The sequence below is a fragment of the Pygocentrus nattereri genome, chromosome 11 (assembly GCF_015220715.1).
Source record: "Pygocentrus nattereri isolate fPygNat1 chromosome 11, fPygNat1.pri, whole genome shotgun sequence".
NCBI lineage: Eukaryota > Metazoa > Chordata > Actinopteri > Characiformes > Serrasalmidae > Pygocentrus > Pygocentrus nattereri.
Genome location: NC_051221.1, coordinates 17076128 through 17099943, shown reverse-complemented (window position 1 = coordinate 17099943; position 23816 = coordinate 17076128). Strand labels below are relative to the sequence as shown.

The 23816-nt window shown below is 40.3% G+C and overlaps 1 protein-coding gene across 2 annotated transcripts in view; it reads right to left on the bottom strand.

The window, feature by feature from the left end:
* The window catches only part of ndst1a (N-deacetylase/N-sulfotransferase (heparan glucosaminyl) 1a), an 86706-nt gene that overhangs the window by 33663 nt on the left and 29227 nt on the right, over positions 1 to 23816 (bottom strand). The window contains exon 2 of one of the 2 annotated variants that reach the window (XM_037542894.1): positions 15349 to 15435. The exons of the other annotated variant lie outside the window; for it this stretch is intronic. The gene's annotated coding sequence lies outside the window, so the exon portion shown is untranslated. The remainder of the gene's footprint in view (positions 1 to 15348; positions 15436 to 23816) is intronic. 2 annotated transcript variants of the gene reach the window in all.

The window sequence follows — 23816 nt, the reverse complement described above, 5'->3', positions numbered from 1 at the left end:
AAAATAGTATGAATTAACCACTTAATAATGACGAACTAACTACTTAAACATGTTAAACAGGATGTAGACAAATACTATGTAGTTATGATTTTTTAAATGCAAATTATTAATATTGATATAATCTTATATGAATGTAAAATAATGAGCTATGAGTGTCAATTAAATCTGTATTAGCAAATTATAATTAATGATTAGGTTTCTATTATTCAGCATAATTAACTGACTACTCGTCACTAAGCAACAAAGTACATTTCTTTATGAATAGACTAAAACAAATGCTCCAAAATTCCTTTTTGGACAGCAACTTCATATAACTATTGTATAATTAATACTATATTAGATAATGATTCACGTTGTTGTTTATTAGGGCCTTCTACTGTAAAATGTTACTAAATATGGCAAATGTGTCCATATCATGCAGCCCTATCCCATCACACCTTCTCCAACACTACAGTGCTGATCACCTCCATTTACTAATAGCCTTCTTAGACAAACTTTCTGACGCCTTATTTTAATATCACAATATTTATTGCAAAAACCTAAATATCACACCATGACATTTTCCAGACAAATGAGTTCAGCTCTTCAGAATCTTCAGCCAATCTGCCAGGCAAATTGCAAAACAGCAGCCAAGTTTGTGGGAAATCGGGACACGTTCAGTCTAGCCAGAAAACAATCTCAATGGTTCAAGTCCTGTCAAAGGCCACAGTGTCTGGAGATACAAGTGTTTACTTCAACAGCAGACATCACCTGACGTCTGTAATGAACTCACTCAGTCGTTTTTAATCGGGCATTTAGATCATATTGGAACAAATGACTCAGACAAAGTGCTGTTATTGTCAGACCCAGATTACGCCTGGCCCCAAGCTAAAAAGAAACTTCAATGATAAAATCACCTGTGTAATTTAATTCAAGACTAGCCCCAACCTGTGTCCCAAAAAAACAGAAGTCCACAGTCTGCCAAATAAAACAGTAAACAAACTTAATTCTGCCGTCCTCTCTGACTCTTGCTTTAGGTTTTTGCTCTCTTTTCCATCATGTTGTCTGCTCTGCTGTTATACCGCGACTAATATTTAACATGTGACAGTTTATTTATGGAAATTACAGTGTTACAGACACAAAAAGATCAGCACTGCTCAAACACTACCGGTGAATTTGTAACATTAACGGCTGCTCTGATGATCCGTCCCATTCATCATTGCACCGTTAGACAGCAAAGGCTGAAGCCAAACAGTATGCTCCAGCTGAAAACATTAGCTCGATAAAGAGCACTGATAACTGCTAACTCACTCCAGCTTAATGCACAGAATGAAACCCAGCTACCAAACAGAAAAGAAAAATCACTATGAGGAATGATAAAGCTCCTAATGATGTTTCACTTCAGATGGGAACTACAATGGCTGATGGTGGGTGGTCTTTGTTTCTGCCACTCTCTCAGCATCTGTCCAAAACTCCACTAGATGTCAGCTGTAGAATTTTAAAAGCAAAAAGACAGAGCTAAACAAATCAGATAAAACAGATAATACATCATCACAATCAATTACATTTTGATGAATATTCCTGAGCATACTGTGTGTGTGGCCAATATTTCCTGACCGGGCCATTGCCCAGGATCTCCTGACTGATGTGGTCCTTGGGAGACCTCAGAGCAGAAATGGCTAATAAAATAAGATCAAATAAAGGAAGAAATGTTATCTGTCCTCAGAGCAAACACTGCAGAATTCTAATTTCACATCTAAATTATTAACAAATCGTGGGACATCACTTTACGAAGAATACAGTGTGAGTTTTCCCATGCAGGCCTAAAGGACAATTTTGGTCAAACCTCTCTGTGCTGTAAAGCAGAGCAGAACAAAAGACCTTTGTGAAGTGCTGTTGAAAGTCCTTGGAGTAAAAGCATGTTTAATAGTTGAGTGCAGTATGTTGAAGGTTGAACAAAAGCGGTAGAGGTGCAGGTTGTTATTCAGTGGTACTCCGTAAGAGGCCAGCTTTTTTAGTGTGAGCGCAGGGGGCCGGAGGGACTCTGAGGGTCAGCAACAAACCCTGCAGCTCCTCCGTGCTCCACATTCACACCGACACTAACAAATGATGTTCCTGCAAACTCTTGCACCAGCGCCGTGGAAACCACATGCTCCCCATGGCAACCACATGGGAGCCGCTTTGACCGTGACAGTTTTTCTTTTTGTGGAATGGAGAGTCATATGGAGAGTTTAAACCTGAGAGAGGCGGGGAGGCTGCTTTTCTCCAAAAGCATCCCGTTCACTCTCAGCAACTCTACAATAAGCCTCACCAAAGTCCTAGAATCCTCTGCCAGCTCCACACAGCCGCATCAGAATTCCTGAGTGCCTGTGGCCGATGAGAATGCTCTACATCAGCTTAACGTTCAGCCCCGCACTGTAATCAGCACGTTATGTTAGAGCAAAACAGCTGTTGGTAAAACTTGGCCTTTAACCCTCTGAGTGACGGGAGGTTGCTCTCTAAACTACAGTGCAATCAAGGGAGTAATGAGCAAAACAGCGAGTCACTGAGACACAAGCTGCAACTTAAAGCAATGTCGGACTATTATATGCGCAAGCGCACACACAAAGAAGAAACGTGTCGCACAAGCACAAAATTTAAATAGTCTTGTTTGTTTTTCAACCCAGACCTTATTAAATCTGTTGTGCCCCTATTTCATCATTTACAACAGGGCTGACAAAAGCGTGACCCGTGGCCCAAAGTTCGCCTGTGAGGACGTTTGACTTGGCCTGCCCCACAGTTACCCCAAACCCTTCCTTCCCTCTCCCAATAAGAAAACAAGCATATTATTATACCACATATAATGTATTACGTTCTTATTCTCCTTTAACAAGGACACAACGTGTCATGGATATCAAGCACCAGCGTGTAGTACCTGATTATTTATTTATTTATTTTTCAATAGCCAGTGGATTTATTACCATAACCCAGCTGACTTATGCAAGTTGGGGTAGAATGATGTGAGGAAATGAAAGTCTTCCTAAGCTAAATTCATTCTTGATTTAATTTATACCCGACTATTAACAGCAGATGATCCACCTTGCATGTTTGGAAAAAAATAAATAAATAAATCTAATGAAGCACTAAGTTTTAGAAGGCCAATTAGAAAAAGTATGCTTTTAACTTTCTCTACTGGCCTGTTGAAGAAAAGACAACTGTCCAGCCTTAGTGGCTGTGGTTTTCATGATTAGATGAGCTGTGGACATCTAAAGGTCATGCAGACAGCAAAGTTGCACAACAGCAGCACTGCTGTGTGTGTGGTCCACATGTACCACTGCAACACACACACACACACACACACACATACACACACACACAAACATGCCATTCCTACATCATTGCTGAGAATGACTCACCACCCAAATAATACATGCTCTGTGGTGGTCCTTTGGGGGTCCTGAACACTAAAGAGCAGGTTCTAAGGTGGCTAATAAATCATGCAGAAAAACAGATGGACTAGTGTGTAATTGTAGAAGTGCATTTATATGGTAAGTGGAGCTGAGAAAATAGACGAGTGTAGACACGAGGAGGTGTACTTAATGAAGTGGCTGGTTGTACATGGAATATATATGTTATAATATGCTTCTATCTTTCTTATCTTATTGTCACCTCCTCACCCTCTGTCATTTCCCAAGATACCTTTAAAAAGCACATGCGTTGCAGCTATTTTACATTAACACATCCTTTAACAGATTTAGAGGCAGCTAGTCCCAGGTAAATCCCTTAGAGTATGTGGATATGGAAAAGTGGGAGAAATGAGAGTTTCATCAGTAAGTTGAGGACTACGTGAAGTTCTCTATATCACTTTGATTTAACCTATAATGCAGGGCTGGACTAGGAACTAAATTCAGCCCTGGACTTTTGACCAGACCAGCCCTCTACAACCACAGTGTTCCCTACCCAGAACTAAGCCTGCTACCATGTTTACAGTGAGTGGACTCTTTAAAATATAAGAGCATGAAAACATCAAAGATGCTGTGTTTTGGCTGAGAACTGGAGTGACTGCTGGTTAGTTAGCTAGTTAATTAGCCAGTGTGCGATAGCACATTGACATTAAGAAAGCCATCTGCTGCCTTAACGGACAAACAGACGGAATGATTTGGCTTACTTACCCTTTCTGCTCTCAAGCCCTGTGGTTCCTCACTCCGGCATTCAAACAAACCATGTACTTTCATTTCTTTATTTCTTTGCGACTTGTTTCAGTAACTTTCTGAATTATCATGTACTCCTCTCCCCCTCTGCTTTTTGGAGGTTTTCTCCATCTCTCTAGCTAGCCGTCACAGTTTAACATCCCCAGATGTTGTTTATGCTTATGCTTTGTTTTGGGGTTGGTGGCTGATGAACACACACTGAGAATGCAGTGAGCCACTAGCTTGTCTAGATATGTGCACTTCAGCACTCGTCTGGCTCATGCTGTTTCAGTGTCTATTCATTTTACAATAAGCCTATATTAGAAGCCACCATACGTTTCTCTCTCTCACACTGTCAGCAGCTGACACACACAGCAGCCCACCGGGAATTGTCCCAGTCCTCCCGAGGGCCAGTGCACCCCTGAAAAAAAACTCACAGAAAGAACGCAGAAGTTATGAGCGTGCCGGTATCACCCCCCTTGTGGACAGTGTTAAACATGAGTGCCAGTTACAAGTGAGACCCAAGAGGTGCATTTAAAAATCATACAGTTGAAGTCATTTAATGACAAAGCATATGTAAATGTTACTATATAAATATGTAAAAAAAAAATTCAAAATGTGATTTGAAACCTATCTGCCTTCTTTATTTGAGCACAGTTTTGTGTTTTTGCCTCTCCGCCCACCAAGAACACTGCACTTTACGACATTACAAGTGGTCACTGACCCCTGCTGCTGAAAACCTACTTGCCTACACATTTCACCACCAAGCCAAAACTCACACACTGTGTTCAGCTAATTAAGGTCTTTCAAAGGTAATCATTTGATAAGTCAATTGGGACCAATTAGAGCTGTGGTTAAAGTCTGCAGGAAGGAAGGTCTCCAGGAGCAGGGTTGGTGGTCACTGTTCTACAGAGTGTTTAATACGGCATTTTTGTGCACATTTGGGAGTATAATTTCTATTTATTTAATGGGTCCAACATATTAGGGGGAACGTGTTAATTTTAGCAAACAAACAGTAATTATAGGCTCAAATATGCAGCAGTTTGTTTTCCATTCAGAATGTGTACTTATTATTTTCCCTTATGACTTGAGCAAGGCTCCAAACTTTTGCAGAGGATGGTACATATTGAAATTGGATTGCTCCATTGGGCTGTATTTAAGCTCAAATGTTACAAGCAACAACGGAGAGGCGAACTTCTCAGTGCTTAAGCTTTTGGCGGGGCTGTACTATGCACAAAAATAAATGAGGAAAGAACAGTTTTAATGACGTCTGGTAGGCCTGAAGGATTTGGGTAGAAAAATGTCTAATTAACAAATTTCCTAACCAATAATTTCAATTTCTTTTTTTGTGCAAAGTCCCACTTGCTGGCGCAATCTTTAAGCATATTTTCTGTATTGGAGGAATTGTCCTCAAACTCCGAGACATTATTACATCCTAAGGATTATTATTCGGCATGGGAAACAATGCAAACTGGAGTTATTCTTAAGTATACGGACGTGAGGAGTGCAAAAATAGAAACGGCGGAGGTTCTGATGAGAAAGTGAGCCTCCAAAGTGAGTTTATGACTATAATTTAAATTACTGATGCATACATTTGTTTGGAATTTATTCTGATAGCATTTAGCACTTTATCACAACATGGTGACTGTGGCTAAAACACTGTAGCATGGCCAACTCAATTATTTCCAATGGCAATAATAATAATGACTGAAGCATTGCCTGAGATCAGCGTTTCACTCAGAGTCCAGCTGTCAAGTCTGTCCTTCAATCCAGTAATGATGTTTTCAACCGGAAGGTCAAGAGAAAAGTATGATACTACTCTTCAGTTCAGATTCTTCTGTTATGAAATAAATGGTGAGGCTTTGGTAAGCTTTGGCAGCCCCTTTAGATCTTGTGTCTGTAGTTGTGTAAGCCTCTGAGCCCTGTTTCAACTGCAGGTGACATACAGTTGTAGAACAACAACCTGGCTGATGCATGTATGGGAGCGAGTCTGTATGAACCGTATAGCTCATTTAGCTCATACACAGAACAGTTATGCATGAGCTCATCATGAACCCAATGTGGCACTTCAGAACCCTTCTATTTGAGGTTTGTCTGACTGCCATGGTGCAATATTATGACTGAGCTGTGGGTTCATCAGTGGTCTTTTTGTCCATACACTCACCATAGAAATGATTATAATGTTTCTTCAAACGTCGATAGAGGTGTGTGGTCTTAATGCACAACATCAATGTACGCACCAACAAAAAGACTAGAATATGAATGGGGTGTATTTATATTAATTGGGGTGAGTCAAACATACTATATGGCCAAAAGCACATGGATCTTCCTAATTACCCAGTTCAGGTGTTTCAGCAACACCCATTGTAATCAGGTGTATAAGATCAAGCGCACAGCCATGTAATTCCCATAAACATTGGCATTAGAATGGGTCGTACTGAAGAGCTCAGCAACTTTAAACTTGGCATTGTTATAGGATGCCACCTTTGCCACAATCAGTTTGTGAAAATCTCTGATAGATCTTTGGCAGTCAACTAAGTGCTATTACTATGAAAAGGGAACATTTAAAAGCAACAACAGCTCAAACATGAAGAAGCAGACCACACAAAATCACAGAGTGAGGCTGCTGAGTGCTGAAGTGCATAAAAACACTTTCTCCACTACATTACTCACCAAGGAGTTCCAAGCTGCCTCTAGAAGCAACATCGGCATCAGTACTGTACGTCAGAAACTTCATGAAATGGCCAGGTAACAGCACATAAGCCTAAGGTTACTATGCCAACACCAAGTATTGACTGGAGCGCTGTAAAAGCACGCCGTCACTGGACTCTAAAGCAGTGGAAACATGTTCTCTGGAGTGATGGCAGCCTAACAGATGAACAGGGGTTTGGATGATCCCAGTAGAACGGTACCTACTGGAATGCACAGTGTCAACAGTAAAGTTTGGTGGAAGATGGATAAATAAAGCCCCTTAATTAAAGGGAAAGGTAATGTTGATGTTAATGTTACAGCGTATAACAACATTTTAGATAATTATATGCTTCTAATTTTGTGGCACATGTTTAGAGAAGGCCCTTTCCTATTCTAGCATGACCATGCCTCTGGACAAAGTGAGGTCCATTATGATGTGACTTTTACAAGTTTGGTATGAACTCCAGCGGCCTGCACAGAGCCCTGCCATCAAACCCACTGAGCACCTTTTGGATGAATTGGAACATCAAGCCTTCTCGTCCAACATCAGTGCCTGACCTCACAAATGCTCATTTGAGTGAATAAGTACAAATTCCCACAGACGGGGAGGGGGAGGGGGAGATAGGAATGGAATGCCCAAAAATCTTATATAGGTGTGATGGTCTGGTGTCCACATACTTTTGGCTATATATGTACATAAAAGAAGAGACACTTCTCAAGCCTTAAGAAGGGAAAGACAGACACTTAACATGGTACTCTTTAGTTACAGCTAGAAGCAAGAGGACTAATTGGCCACTTTAGGCTTGTATAACTACTGCATTGAACTAAAACTACAATGAACTACATTGAACTGCAACTACAATGAACAAGAACACAACTAAATTGTTAATCTCAATGAATAATATGGCAAATAACAGTCAACTAAAATTGTCACTATGCCAAGCTCTCGCCCTCTCTTTTTCCATTTCTTGATAAACATGTATGACGGCCTATAAAAACTGTGTCATCTTAAAAAAATGACAAATTTTATTTGATTTAAAAAGAGTGCATTGGATGGATGGATGGATGGATGGATGGATGGATGGATGGATGGATGGCATTTTATTAAACCTATATAAGTGGACAAAATAAGCTGAACATACTTATTACTTTAAAAAATTTAACATTTTCATGGTGTGAAAATCAAGCAAATGTACAAGTTGGCAACATGAAAATATTATAGCTATTTTGATTTGTAGTTAAATGCGAACAAAGGGTGAACATGAAAATAAGGTGAATGCAGTTTCCAGGTTTCCGCACCAGCGAGAGGATATATATCATGGCTCAATTCCTTCGTGACTGTAGACCACTTGCTGTCATAACACTCCGATACTGAATTCAGAATCATCAGCCAACTGTGTGTGCACACTGCGGAATTACACCTTCGCATTTAACTCATCCATGTAATGAAACACCCACATACATGCACACTAATGAACACACCCACTAGAGGCCAGTGAGCACACTTGCCTGGCGTGGTGGGCAGCCCTACCTATGGTACACGGGGAGCAAATGGGGGTTAGGTGCCTTGCTCAAGGGCACTTCAGTCATGGACTGTCTGCCAAGGGGACCGAACCAACAACAGGGCTGGTTCCCTAACCTCTAACCCACAACACATTGTTTGGCTCGCAAATAATGTAAACTCAACAATAAATTCACAGCATGGGGTAACTGGAAACATGGGAGTATTTATTTAAACATTTGAGCTGCATTTGAACAAGGTTATGGAGTCAGTCATAGCAACATATTGTGTACAAACAGCTGGACAACAGGACGGAACTGTGGATGGTTGACACTTACATGCAACTGTATAGCACCTGCAATGAAATAGAATTTTTTTCTAATTGCAATTTCAGCATGAAATAAATTCATGCTTTAGGCAAGAGGTCTGCAGAAAAAAACTCTACTCTTCAAGGTACAGGTGAACAAATCTCTTGTCTAAAACAATGATGAAGCTCATCAAAATGAAATAGCTCAGCTGAGTTTTCTGACCAAGTGTTCTTCAAAACTGTCTGTGAGGCTGTTTTTGTACTGAAAATTATGTCTACCTTTCGTTTCTTTTTGTCATTGTATAGTCAAAAATAAGCTCCGAAGCCCATCTGCTAGTTTAAGAATGTCTTGAATAAAACAAACAATTTGTCCTTCAGCTTTCCTTCCCCAAGGCCTGTATCAGTTCAGAAATCAATCACACACTCCAAAAGGGAGAGAGAGAGAGAGAGAGAGAGAGAGAGAGAGAGCGAGAGAGAGAGCGAGAGAGAGAGCGCGAGAGAGAGAGAGAGAGAGAGAGAGAGAGAGAGAGAGCGAGAGAGAGCGAGAGATGGTGTTAGCCCTAGCTGCTTCTTTAGTACACTGTTTTGCGCGTTTCAAATATTAATTGAAAAAATTGTAAATGTTTTTTCTCCACCCATTAACATTCATTTTCCCTCCTTTCTTTAAGCTCTTTATGCTTATGAAGGTCAGGAAACTGGCAACGTGTTTTGAGTTTCCAATACTTTTGATTTGAAATTGACTTTCAAAACCTATTTCCTCCATCCTTCAGTGATGGAATTACCTCGTTACTTCTTCTTACGGAGAGTCCTATCTGCAAGCACACACACAGTGAATCTCACAGTCCGAGGTGCAAAGGACTGAAGCCAAGCCCTCGCTCTCTCTCTCTACCTCCTTTTCAATCTCTCTCTCTCTCTCTCTCTCTCTCTCTCTCTCTCACACACACACACACACACACACACACACACACAAAAGAAAATATTCACAATGTTCTGAGCTGCGACATTCTGGAGTGGAATTGTCCTCAATTACTCCTCCATTAATAGACCTTCCAAAAATGAACCGTCAGCTAATTCTGAAATTCCACAGAGTAACAACTCACACAGACAGACACACAGACAGACAGAGACAGAGAGAGAGAGAGAGAGAGAAAGAGAGAGAGAGAGAGAGAGAGAGAGAGAGAGAGAGAGAGAGAGACAGAGAGAGAAGAAAGAAAAAAGAGAAGAAAGAGAGAGAGAAGAAAGAAAGAGCGAGAGAAAAAAGACAGAAGAAAGAAAGAAAGAGAGAGAAGAAAGAAAGAAGAGAAACAGAGCAAGCGAGAGAGAGAGAGAGAGAAAGAGAGAGAGAGAGAGAAGAAAGAAAAAAAGAGAAGAAAGAGAGAGAAGAGAGAGAAGAAAGAAAGAGCGAGACAGAGAGACACAGAGAGAGAAAGAGAGAGAAAGAGAGAAACAGAGAGAGAAACAGAGAGAGAAGAAAGAAAAAAGAGAAGAGAGAGAGAAGAAAGAAACAGAGACAAGAAAGAAAGAGCGAGAGAAGAAAGACAGAAGAAAGAAAGAAAGAAAGAAAGAAAGAAAGAAAGAAAGAAAGAGAGGAAAGAAGAAAGGAAAGAAAGAGAGAAGAAAGAAAGAAAGAAAGAAAGAAGAGAAACAGAGCGAGCGAGCGAGCGAGAGAAAGACAGAGAGAGAGAAGAAAGAAAGAGCGAGAGAAAAAAGAGAGAGAAGAAAGAGAAACAGAGAGTGAGAGAGAGAGAGAAAGAAAAGAGAGTGAGAGAAGAAAAAGAGAAAGAAAAAGAAAGAAAGAGAAAAAGAAAGAGTGAGAAAGAGAGAAAGAAAGAGAGAGAGAAGAAAGAAAGAGTGAGAGAAAAAAGACAGAAGAAAGAAAGAAAGAGAGAGAAGAAAGAAAGAAGAGAAACAGAGCGAGAGAGAGAGAAAGCGAGAGAGAGAGAAGAAAGAAAAAAGAGAAGAAAGAGAGAGAAGAGAGAGAAGAAAGAAAGAGCGAGACAGAGAGACAGAGAGAGGAAGAGAGAGAGAAAGAGAGAAAGAGAGAGAGAAACAGAGAGAGAAGAAAGAAAAAAAGAGAAGAGAGAGAAAAAAGAAAAAGACAAGAAAGAAAGAGCGAGAGAAGAAAGACAGAAGAAAGAAAGAAAGAAAGAAAGAAGAGAAACAGAGCGAGCGAGAGAGAGAAAGACAGAGAGAGAGAGAAGAACGAAAGAGCGAGAGAAAAAAAGAGAGAAGAAAGAGAAACAGAGAGTGAGAGAGAGAGAGAAAGAAAAGAGAGTAAGAGAAGAAAAAGAGAAAGAAAAAGAAAAAAGAGAAAAAATAAAGAAAGAGAAAAAGAAAGAGTGAGAAAGAGAAAGAAAGAGAGAGAGAGAAAAAAGAGAAAGAAAGAAGAGAAAGAGAAAGAAAGAAGAAAGAGAGCAAGAGAGAAAGAGAAAGAAAGAAAAGAGAGACAGAGAGAAAGAAAGAAAGAAAGAAAGAAAGAAAAAAAGAAAGAAAACAATACAATAAAAACAAACAAGAAACAAAAAATAAATGAAAGACATTGGAAAGAAAAAAAAAAACAAAGTGGAGATCAGAAAGACAAAGAGAGGGGGGAGAAATAAAAAATAGAAAAGGGATGCAATAAAGTAGCCGAAAGAAAACAGAAAGAAACAAAAGAACAAAAGAATGAAAAATAATGAAAGAAAGAAAGAAAGAAAGAAAGCACAAACCAATGGCAAAGACTGCAAGAAACAGACAGAAAAAAGACAAAAGGAAAGGAGAAAGAAAGCAAGAAAGAAAGAAAAGAAGAAAGAGGCAGAATGACTGAAAGACGAAGAAATAAACGAGTGAGTGAGTGAGCGAGCGAGCGAGCGAGCGTCCACCCTGCTCCTGGTCGACAGCATCGCTGAAGTCAGTGTACATTAGCTGCGCGTGGGGCAGTCCGCTGGTCGTTTGGTCATTTGGGGTTTAAGAGTTGTGCTTAAGGGCACAAAGGCAGCAGCCATCAGTGGGGATCAGAACCATGAATTACTGAGTCACAGCCAAACTCTCTCACTGCTGGACCACCACTTTCCTGAGGGAGAAATGCGAGGGGGTTTACCCCCACTGGGGACAGCATGACGGACTGTAGACAGAACGGTGACAGACAGCTGTGATGAACAAATTAAAACCAGCACTTCAGGCCATATATTACACTGGTCTCCCTCACACACATTAACACACTCAATTGCTCACTCACTGATCCACACACACACACACACACACACACACACACACACACACACACACACACACACACACACACGATTTCTCATGCAGCTGAAGTATAATGTGCACACATGTTCACGTCTTATATGTCCAACTGGATGTGCACGCACAGTATGTATGCATAATCTAGTGACAGCTAGATGTCACTACCCTGTAATTCAGCCAGTTTCAGACTCTAAATGTAAATGTAGTTCCGGTCAAGTTCAAACAAAGCTTTGACAGGCTCAGACAAAACTTGATGAATTCGCTTGAGTCGGGCTCAGACAAAATTCTGCTAGACTCGAGTCAGTTTGTGACTCAGAACTTGACGTTGTGGTTTGAGTTGACTTGAACTCAGACAGGAAGTTTCCAGTTGTTTTTGGGTTCTGACCAAATTTTCAGAAATGCTTAAAAGCTCTAATCCACACAATACTGTTGTTGTGTTTACCAACTGGGTATTTCAACAGAACAAATAGGTTGAACTGCCCCAGAGCTAACCAATGAGGGAGCAGAAAGGAGGGCTGGAGGGTAATTTATCATTTTTGGCAGCTCTGGGGGTTGGGACAGGCCAAGCTGTCATATCTGCAAAGCGCTCCTGCTATCGACGTGCTGGTGAGGAGCGGGTTCGGGTCCTATTCGGAATGACACATTCGAGCACAGTCGCTGGAGGACAAATTAAATGAGAGCTGGAATTCAATTTCAATCTAAAGCTGCGAGACAAGTCAATAATGAAGTCTGCTGTTTTGGAAATGTCTGCAAAACCCCTGCAGTGAGGTTGGTATGCTGCTGAGTGGTAAATCAGAATGGAGCAGTCTATGCAGCTGTCAGTCATAAAGATACACACACACACACACACACACACACACACACACACACACAAAAAAATAAGTGTGGCGACAATATTGGTTCATATACTCACTCAGTTACAACTTCCAGACACCACTGAGACACGATATAGGTCTCCTTTTTGGAAAGCAACCCATCCTAGCAGCAGAATGCTCAGGTCAGCTGGATCAAATTACTTTCCACATGCCAAAATAGATCAAGCACAAGATCAGAGATATCAACCTCATTTTACTAACCACAAAACTAGCTAACATCAAGAAGGAAAGCGAAAGCCCTACATGTCCATTAGGCCTGCCAGCTGGGATCAGAAATTAAAGCAGAATTCGCCTCTTTGTTTACATGCATTGTTTTTCCAAGATGCAAGGAATGTAACTAGAATACATAAATGCAAGAAATGACAAAGTGTATGGTCTCCTAATCACTCAAATAGCAAGCAAACCCAAAAGCTTACACCATTACTAATCAGTGGATGTCAACCTGAGGGAGGCAAGAAAGTATTTGTGAAAAGGCAGGTGGCAGGTACACAGGATCATTTCTTTTTTGTTTTGTTTTGCATATTTATGACTTTTCCATACCAATAACATTTACTTGGTTGACATTGTTATCCAGAGTAGCTAACAATTTAATTCTGTTACAGAGGTGAATGTAGTGTTAGAAATCATGGCCAAAGACTCATAGTGGGAGTGGACCGGCATAGTGCGGTGTGCTCATCAGGGTCGGGAACTGAGCCCAGTCTGCTGTGTGAAGGGCAGCAGACTGACACTCATTAGCAAAGGCATATATTAAAAGCAGTACCATTATGTTAGTCAGAAGAAAAAGAAATACTGTGTACACGGCCTGCTTTGAGTCACCCTAAAATATTCATTTGCAAGTCATAAATGTCAGACATGATTTCACCGTTTTTCAGACCATGTCATACATCTTCATGTATTAACCTACACACACAGGCTCCAAAACATGGGCTCATTGTTTAGGTCTAAATGGAAAATCAACATTACACTGATGAAGACAGGATGACAACAGTAGATAATTCACCTACATCCTCGGAAGACAGAACATGGAATTTCACACATTTTTTACATTTCCACCAGAGAGGTCTCCAAAATCCCCAAAACTTATACTGTGCATTTAATTGCAACCAAATCTAAAGGACTAATCTAATATTATATTAGATATTTGTCCACATTTCAAATACAAACGAGAAGTGACCCAAACAGGAACCAATATGATTTAATGACCTACCGCTTGAAAGGCAGCTGCCAGACAGTCATAAGAATTTGAACAATGTCTTTTTGGTCATTATTTCCACTTAAATAGTACAAACCTAAAGTGGCTAATTAGGTACCCACTTACTCAAGCCAACCTAAGCTTTTTATGACAAATATTTAAATACTTCTCAGCTCTAATGTCCATCTGTCAAGCTAATTAACTAATTTGACTGGTTGCGAATGTGGCAAACATTTTTTAGGAAAGGACACCCAGCCCCATGTTCTGGCGAAGAAACAATGGACAATCCATTTGTTTATTTGCAAGCATACAACTCATTCTGCTCAGTTTAATAAAGTCTGCATTCACTAAGAAGCACCAAAAGATGGCACAGTTTTACAAAGAACTCAAGTCTGAAAACCCTGAGTAACCTGGCCTCACTGTGTCACCTCAACACAACTCAGAGCTCCAAAAAACATTTAAAACATCACCCGCACAACATCCTGAAAAACACTCCAGAGTAATGAAGTGTAACAGTGCTGGTTTTTAAATGGGCTGCTGCATCAAGTGTCAGTGTGTTAGCGTTTCTCAACAGCTCTACTCGTCATTTTGTCTTCACAGGACGCCACGCAGGCTTCAGCTTCTGATTAAGCAGAGTCGAAGGGGACAAAACACAACAAAAAACAAAAACAGGTCTCTGGATTCCCATGAGAAAGATGCTGGCATTGTCAGGGAAAAAAAATGGTGAGGTCAGGGTATCAGAGCATGGCAGCTTGTTAGATTTCACAGAGACAGCCTGCTGTATTCAGCAGAAGATGCTTTCCACAGAGCGAAGCTAAATCCTCTGCGATTTCCAGTCTGTTTCACCACTCTTCATGCTTATTATTCAAGAGAGGAAACAAAAACAAAAACACCACCACATGTCCGAGAGTTGGACAGGAACAGAGAGGAAACAAAGCTTTTGTGAAGCTTTTAAATTGGGCTGATACCAAAACTGCTCATGAGGGCAGCTATTACAAAAATCCAGCAAAAAACGGATTTGTGTAAAAGGACATTAGCGCCAGAACGATATGAACACTTTGTGGGCTAAACAGATTTTAAGGGGATATATTCCGGCCTATAACTAGAGCTTAATATGTAATGTGTTGTGTTGTGCAGCATTCGGTTCCATAAACACAATCTCTCAGCTTAATCGGTTCGACAGATTTCACAATATTATACGTTCTTTCATTACTATACTGAACATGCAATGCGCAAATACATCAAACTGCTGAGAATCCCTGCTGTGTCAACCAATCCTCCTAGCCTAGCCACTGATCTTCACGGTTACACACACACACACACACACACACACACACACACACACACACACACACACACACACACACAAGCATATAACTAGCATTAAGTCTTACCACTCTTACCTCCATTGTAGGACAAAATCATGAAGAAAAACTGTAATCCTATCTTCTGTCAACACAGTAGCGACATCACTGACAAGTGTTTTACCCCTTCAGAAAGAACAGAAGAAAAAACTGAGGTAAGGTGTCTAAAAAGCCAGGTAGCAATTTGCTGTAGTATTTAGCCTGTTGTCCTCATCGTCTGCATTCAAACAAATGACAAAAACTAATTCAGGATGCATTCAACTGAAAACTGAAAGAAGGAACCTTTTTTATATAAAACTTGCTGTTTTATTTACGCTTTTTGAATGAATCATTAATGATCAATCATTTAGAGAAGAAACAACCATGAACCTCAGCAGGATCCAGCATGCATGTGTTTGCAACAAGACTCAAAACAAGAGGTAAAAAGAATTCATATCAAAAGATTTTAGGAGTTAGGAGGTTTCAGGTAAATGTTAAAAGGCATGTAAGCTAAAGATCACACAGAACGCAGCTGCAGTGTGTTTCAATGTTGATCTATTACTCAGCACAGCAAAGCAAATGAAAGTGTTTTTATTTTCATTTTTATTACTATTTCTATTATTTATTAGGTGTTAGATTGTGTGTTAGTGTTAGACCCATTTAATCTTTTGATTATTTTTACCAAATATTTTGGTGCTTTCCTAAAGGAAAACGTTTATGCATGCATATCCTTTAAAAACATTTTTTAAAAAAAAGCCACCTGAGGCAGGTGTAGGTTTTTCAAAAGTTCCCACTTTCAAGACATATAATCAGAATGGGGGTTTCTTGGTCTTTATATTTGAAAATCTCACTCTAGAGACTTTTACACAGGTATAAATTCTTTGTTTTTGTTTTTTTTTTTTTCAATTTGCAAACCTATGGCCTGATCTAAAGCCCCTTCATAACAGTAATATAATGGTTTATTAGGCAGGCAAAGCATCACCTTGCTGGCATGAACATGGTTAACTGCTATTTTGGAGAGGGAACATTAGCACTATATAAAGGTGTATTATGTCTACCTGTATCTGAGATGTCCTACTTCAAATCCATCTCAGGGATTTCAGAACAACAGTGGCACTGCAGGAAAAAAAAGACTCTTATATGGATTCAAAGCTGGGTCTGACCCCTTTTAGATGCAGAAGAACACAGCTGAAAATTAGCTTCCTTCAATAAACTTTATGCACACAAACACCTTCAGAACACCCGAAAGGGGCTCTACTGCTACTGCTGCTACAGTGTTCACAGATCGGCCTGCGGTATTAAACCTAACAGAGGTTTAACAATGCGCTCTACTCTCGTGTGGCCTCACTTGCCTCTCTGGTCAGCACTGGAGCGGAGTCGCCTCCCACTCTGCACAGAGTGGAAGTGTGATTACTGCAGCATTGTGTACGGATTTCCGAGCAATCATGGCCAATACTAGGGGAAAAAAAGAGGCTTAATAACAGATAACAACACCCGCGGAGACTGAGCCCGTACACACTACAGCAGCTCCTAATTGGACACACTGCCTATACATGATTGATCTGGTTTTAATTAAAGAGCTGAAAAGAATACTACAGTGTTCAGATCAGAGAGAGAGAGAGAGAGAGAGAGAGAGAGAGAGAGAGAGAGAGAGAGAGAGAGAGAGAGAGAGGGGTAACAAGACAGAAAAAATGGGTGAGAAAGAATGGGGAGAAAGAAAAGAAAAATGACAGTGCAGTGGAAGAAAAAGACAAAAGGAAGAAGAATGAAAGAGAAAGAGTAGAAAAATAGTGAGAGGTTGAATGAGTAAGAAAGAAAAAGAAAAACTGAGCAAGAGAGAGACAGAAAGAGTGGAAAAACAGAAAGAGAATAGAAAAGTGTGAAAGACAAAGAAAGTAAGAGAGAAAAAAGAAAGAGTAAAAAAGGAAAAATGGGAAAGGAATAAATAGAGAGGGAGAAAGAAAAGTGGCGTTGGCAGAAAAAGACAAAGGGAGAAAGAATAAGAGAAAAACTAAGAGGAAGAATGAGAGAGATAGAGAAAAAGAAAAAACGAGAGAGAAGAATGAGAAAAGGAATGAATGAAAAAGAAAAACTGGTGAGAGAGAAACAGAAGGAGAAAAAAGCAACAATGGAAGAAAAAAGAATGAAAGAGAAAAGGAAAAAAGAAACAGCAAGAGAGACAAAGAAAGACAGCAGAGAGAGTGAGTGAGAGAATGAAAGAAAAAAATGGGTAAGAGAAAGAGAAGGGGAGGAAGAATGAACAAGAAAGATAAAATGCTGAGAGAACAAATGAGAAAGAGAGAGAGAGAAAGAAAAAGTGCAACAAAGAGAGACAGCCGACAGACAGAGTGAGTGAGTGAGCGAGTGAAAGAGAGAGAGAGAGACAGAGACCTTGATAAGTGGGGAGAAGCTGGTAATAAATATTTAACCCTGTAATTAGGCACAGTGGAGAGAGCAGGATAGCAGCTATTTAAATGATCACAGAATCACAGAGAAAGGAAGAAGAAAAGAAAGGTGAGATGAGAAGAAGCAGCCTAATAGAACGGCTCGGCTCACGGCTCATCCACTACATTCATCCTTTATTTCACCATGAAGGTTAATACACTCTCTTTTACAGTAATGACCTCGTGAAAAGGCAGGACGCCAGTGTGGACACACAAAAAGGAAGACACAGAAGGACAAACCGTAGGACAAATAACAGGACTCGGAAAAGGAGGAGAAAGAACAGAAGGGACAGACTAAATGTCCTAGATTAATCCGGTAACTCTGGGGGTGCAGATGTTTTCTACTGTCCAGATAGCTGGAGGCTACTTTGTCATTTACACCAACGCTGAGCAAAACTCCAGAAACGCAAACAGGGTTTTATTTTTACAGACAAACCCCTGACCACTACAAGCTTACCACGCCATCCCAACAAAGGGCGAGAAAAACAAGCTGCTGAAATTTTAATGGAATCCAAACAAAAATAGAAGGAGGGAAAAGACCAGAGGAGGTGGATAAGTCATGACATGACTTGCTCCAACATCTATTATTCAAACCTGCCTTTTGAACAAGCTCAATAATACATGAAAGTTTTTTAAAAAGTAGCTACAAAACTCTCCGCCGCTATTGCGAGAAATATGAATTATTAGTCAATGTAACAGAGAGAGAGCGAGAGCACGAAAGAGAAAAGTGAGGGATTGATTGTAGAGGAGAACAAAGGCAAGAAACAGAATGAAGGAGAGAAGGGACTCAGGAGAGGGAGAGCTACACTTTTAGCAAAAAATAAAGGGGGGGGTTTAATTTGGAAACCTTTTAGGTACTACATATTACCATCATAGAGAAGAACCACTACACCAGGCGAAAACCCATGTAAGCATTCGAATGGTTCTCAGAGTTGTTGTTATATATTTAACAGTTGTTCTTCACCCTTAAAGAACCCACTTTCTTGAATGTGTAACAGGCTTGTGTTCTATGGACAGGATCTGGGGCCGGCTGCACCAGCTGCGTGCAAGATCAAATGAAGGCAAGATATAATGTAAGTGTTTAATGTTCAGGTTTGTGCATTAATCAATCAAAGCCAGCTGCACTAAACCTAAGCAAGTGTAAGGCCTGTTACACACACACTACCTCTGCATGGCATGAGCGATGCAGAATGTCTTGTTTTTCATTTTGACACCCATGTCCAGGTCAGAGCACCCAGGCTGCGCGAGCAGAGCGTCAGAGCGCCCCAGACTGAAACAAAGAGGTATTTACAGATCAGGCAAGGAACCTTTAATGCAGTGAATGCTCTTTTAACAAATTACATTTTGCTCAGTAAAGTAACTCCACTATTTTTATATTTGGAAAAAGGACGTCTGTAGAACGTGCTGTACAACTCTACAGCAGAAACGCTGGGTGTGACCGGCCAATACATATGAGCTGTAGCAATTACTCTAGTCACACTAGATCTTCCATCCTATGGTCTGTAGTTCGAAAACAGGCTGCCACCTCAGCCCCAGCTAATTAACTTCTGAAGAAGTCCATGATTGCCTGGATCAGATGCGTAAGCGTAGGAGGGTGCAGCATGTTCGATGCAGGTCAGAACTAAACTTCGCAGGTTTATCTCCACAAGGAGGGTTTGGTGAGCACTGGTCTAAACAGTAAGACTGTGGGATCCAACTAACATTTTTTTTTGGTAGCACATTATGTAGCGATAATTACTGCTTCTGTAGTTAAAATTTCTGTCACAGAAACACACTGTTGAGTCTGTATTAAAAAAAAAGGTTATTTCCTGAAAGATACGGCATTATAAGGCTCCATCTGCAGTCCAATTAGTGCAGCTGAAGAATGTGGAAAAAGCTATCAGCACTCTTCTTTTATGAAAGTGCCTGAAGCTCAGAAGAAAGCTATTCAGAGAGTGCTTAGTAGCCTGGTTGTGAAGCAAAGTTAAAATTAACTTTTGTACTTCGAAGTATTGTGATTAAAAAACTCAAATGGTCTACTAAGTATGCTACTTCTGAAAACAGAATCAGTTACTAAAATGGAGCTCATTTTGCTCGTTTTCAATGTTCAAAATGTTATTTTGGGGGTCTATTAGAATAGATTTACATGCTTCAGCGTTCCAGAAACACATTTTTCCACATACTGTGCTTCTCTATTCACCTTCTGTTTGCTACACTGTGCTAGAGCTCCTGTGCATTTAAGCCCCACTTACCAATGAGCCCAGTGTGCTCTGATTAATCAGCTTGCCCACTCGGTTCCGACCAGTCAACCGCCAGAGTGGTTCTGCCCCTGTCTTGCAGTCTGCAGACAGACCCTTCTCTCCTGAGCATCTGTAAACACCGGTGAGACTTTGTTTCCGACTGAGTTGTCAATTTGAGATGGAGTCCAATCCTGAAAGCCAGGTCAGCGACTTTTCAACATGACTACAAACTGAACAAACTCTTCCCAGCCTCCCGTAACAGCTGTGTGTTGTATGAGGGCATGCCGAGCTCGCAAAATATAAGTCAGCCTGGTAGCCATCAAGCTAAAATCTCTCTATAAAACAGAATTAAGTCAGCTAATACGGTCACCTTCAGAGGTTAGTTTAGTAGGAGATAGAGATACAACACAGTTACACTGCTTAACTATGTTAGGCAGCAAGCTCACTGATACCAAGCTTAATTAGCTAACATACCTAATTTACAACGCAGCAAGCTAACTCTCAGAATAGCTAAATTAATTAACTAAGGTAATGTCAGTCAACCCCAACAATAACCTCTTATCTGTTAACTACCGTGAGGTCAAAATGACCTTGAGGCACTGACTTTTTAAATCTTAATTCTTAAATAACCATTTGTTTTGCTATTTTGTAAGTGAAATCTCTGATACTAAAAAAATGTACTGAGCATAGATGGGACCTCAAATCCACAACACAGTGTCAGAAACCAAGTAAGCAACTTGATGTTTACTAACTTGATGCTAACACTAAGTATCAGAGGTGGACGAAGTACACAAATCACGTACTTGAGTTAAAGAAGAGACCCCCAAGGTAAAATATTACTCCAGTAAAAGTAGAAGTCCTTACTCTAGACCTCAACTTGAGTAAAAGTACTAAAGTATTTGGCTTCAAATGTACTTAAGTATCAAAACTAAAAGTACTAAAAGAGTAATTCTGGCTCTGATGTCCTGTTATCATTTTTATAACAAGACTGGCTTCATGAACTCATTTTAGGTGAAAGTCCTCCAGCGTCTCTCTTGGTAAACTTTTAATAGAACGTCATTAATTAGTGACGCTGACGTCTATTAAAATGTTCATAAGCACAAAACACTGAAGGTAAACAGTTTCCATCAGGGAGAACCGAGTGGCTCTGAAATCACTTTTACACACAAGCAGAGTTTCAGTTTAAGATTACTTTGTAACTTAGTTATAAATTTAATAAAAACTGGCTTTAAACTCAGGATCACAGATGAGCTCCTTTACTATATTGATCTGTAGGCCTCTGTTCATAAACATAAACCAGCCCAAACTAATTTACTATAAAATTAAATGGTGTTTGTCTGAATTCAGAAATAAAGAAACCTGCCAGTCAAACTGCACATGTGGACATATTTCTATATTGTGCTCTATTTACACAAAGTTAGGTTATTTCATCATTTAAGGACGAATGTGCTCCCAGATTTTTACGCCGCTGCACTGACATTGAACTGTGTGCTGTACTGGGTCGGTATGACCAACAGGTCAAAACAAGCTCAGAACAAAGTGACCGCTGAGCCCTGATTGGTTTTCTTGCTTTGTGCTTATTTTGTTTTGACAAGTTACGTTTTTATTCACACAGAAACCAAAAGGAACGACAGATTTCTCAGAATGTGGTGGAGTAAAAAGTCAGATATTAGACTTTGAAATGTAGTGGAGTGAAAGTAAAAAGTCGCTCAAAATGGAAAAACTTAAGTAAAGTACAGATACACGAAAAAACTACTTAAGTACAGTAACTAATTACATTTACTTAGCTACTGTCCACCACTGCTAAGTATGTATTGCACATCTATCTCTGTGTGAGTGTGTAAAATACAGAAAATCAAAACGTTTGATCTCTTTCTTCAAAAGACAATCACGTTTTGATAAGGTTAGTACACTCTTCTGTGAACCATCAGGATCACCTTCAACACAAAAAACTCTGGCCTTCATTTATCTGTGACAGGCTGTCTCCATCAGATATGCAATATGGGCCTATCCTAACATTTTAAGAGATTTAAGCTACTCCATCCTCCCCCCTCCCTCAACTTCTGTTTAATCTCACTCAAGATAGCTTCAGGGCACAGAAGGTTGTGTAAGGGACACATCCGCACTGAGTGCTATAAAAAGAAGAAAAGAGTTCTCAGGTAGTGCTGGAGGCATACAAGTCTCAGAAATAAACTCGAGCAGAGTGAATGAGTGAAGAGGACAGTGGGGACCATGTATTAAGTATGCATACAACTTCAACCAACCAAAGACTTCATGACAGCTCTGAATTCTGTGTTTATTCTTTTCCTGGTGGCAGAAAGGGGTAAAGGCATGCAGCTACTACAGCAAGAACAACAAAAAAAAATACTTATTCTTCTTGACACTGCAACCCCCCCCATTTTCCCCCAACAATTTCTTTCACAGTCTAAACTCTGTGTCCGGTACAGATGCCCAAGTAGTGATAGGAAGTTCCAAAAGTGTCTGATAATATTTCTGTGAAATGTTAAAAAGGTTCTTGGGCTTAACCGGGTAAGCGTAAGGTATGAACTCCAAAGTACTAGATAACAATAAAAGAGTAAAAATGTTACTAGACCAGTTAAGACGGTCTACCAAAATGTAACAGTAATGGCACACATTCAAGCAGTAAATTAAAAATCTCCAGCTGTACAGAGTAAAAAACTACAGCATAGTTGCATTACCTAGAAACAAAATTGTTTCAAAAAGAAATGAAGGATTCTTACTGTGGATTTACTGGTAGTCAGGATGTTCCTATTTACTTTCCTGCCTAACCACCTGACATTACAATGAAGTTTGCTTTTCTGTCCTTCACATTAATAGCTAGAACCTCCTGGGCGTTCCAATGTAGTTTAGTTACAGAGTCTGGTATTTCAGTATTTCACCACCCTGTACTGGGCTTAGCCCATAGCTGTAGCGTCAAGAGTGCACATTTTCACAAAAGACACACTGCGACACTGAGCCTCCAGAAGGCGGCCTTTGACAGGTTATTAAATGACAGTTGAATAACCAAGTGAAAAAATAAAAAAAATAAGAGTTAATAAAAGCTGTTTAAAGTCATCAATTGAGTCATAGCCAATGGCAATCGATGACTAAATTGAATATAAAAGCACAGTGGCTTAAATCATTAGTTACCAGGTTAACTGAAAAGGTTAATGGATTAAAATTATAAAAGGGAATTAAGTAAATGTAAAGAGCTTTTTAGACTCATGAGCACAGTAGATTGGGAGATGTGATTCAGGATCAGTGCTGTAAGGCATAGCTGGGCAACTAGTTCAGGAGAGCTCCACAGGAGCAGGTCACACAAGGACAGAGTTGGCGCGGGAGTGTGGTGCACATCACTCATGCACACTGAAGCGGGAGATAATGAGCTCATACTCTTTACCCACACAGAGAGTGAGATGCACAGAGAGAGAGAGAGAGAGAGAGAGAGAGAGAGAGAGAGAGAGAGAGAGAGAGAGAGAGAGAGAGAGAGAGAGGGAGGAGGGAGGGGGGGGGAAGAGAGAGAGAGAGAGAGAGAGAGAGAGGGAGGGAGGGAGGGGGGAAGAGAGAGAGAGAGAGAGAGAGAGGGAGGGAGGGGGGGGGAAGAGAGAAAGAGAGAGAGAGAGAGAGAGAGAGAGAGAGAGAGAGAGAGAGAGAGAGAGAGGGAGGGAGGGGGGGGAAGAGAGAGAGAGAGAGAGAGAGAGAGAGAGAGAGAGAGAGAGAGAGAGAGAGAGAGAGAGAGAGAGAGAGAGAGAGAGAGACGCAATGTCAAAACATTTTAAATAAGGTCACTGATGGTTTTTCATCACTGTAAAGTAAAGAAACTCCTCCTTCCATCAAGGCTGAGGTCATGGCACTCTAGCACTAC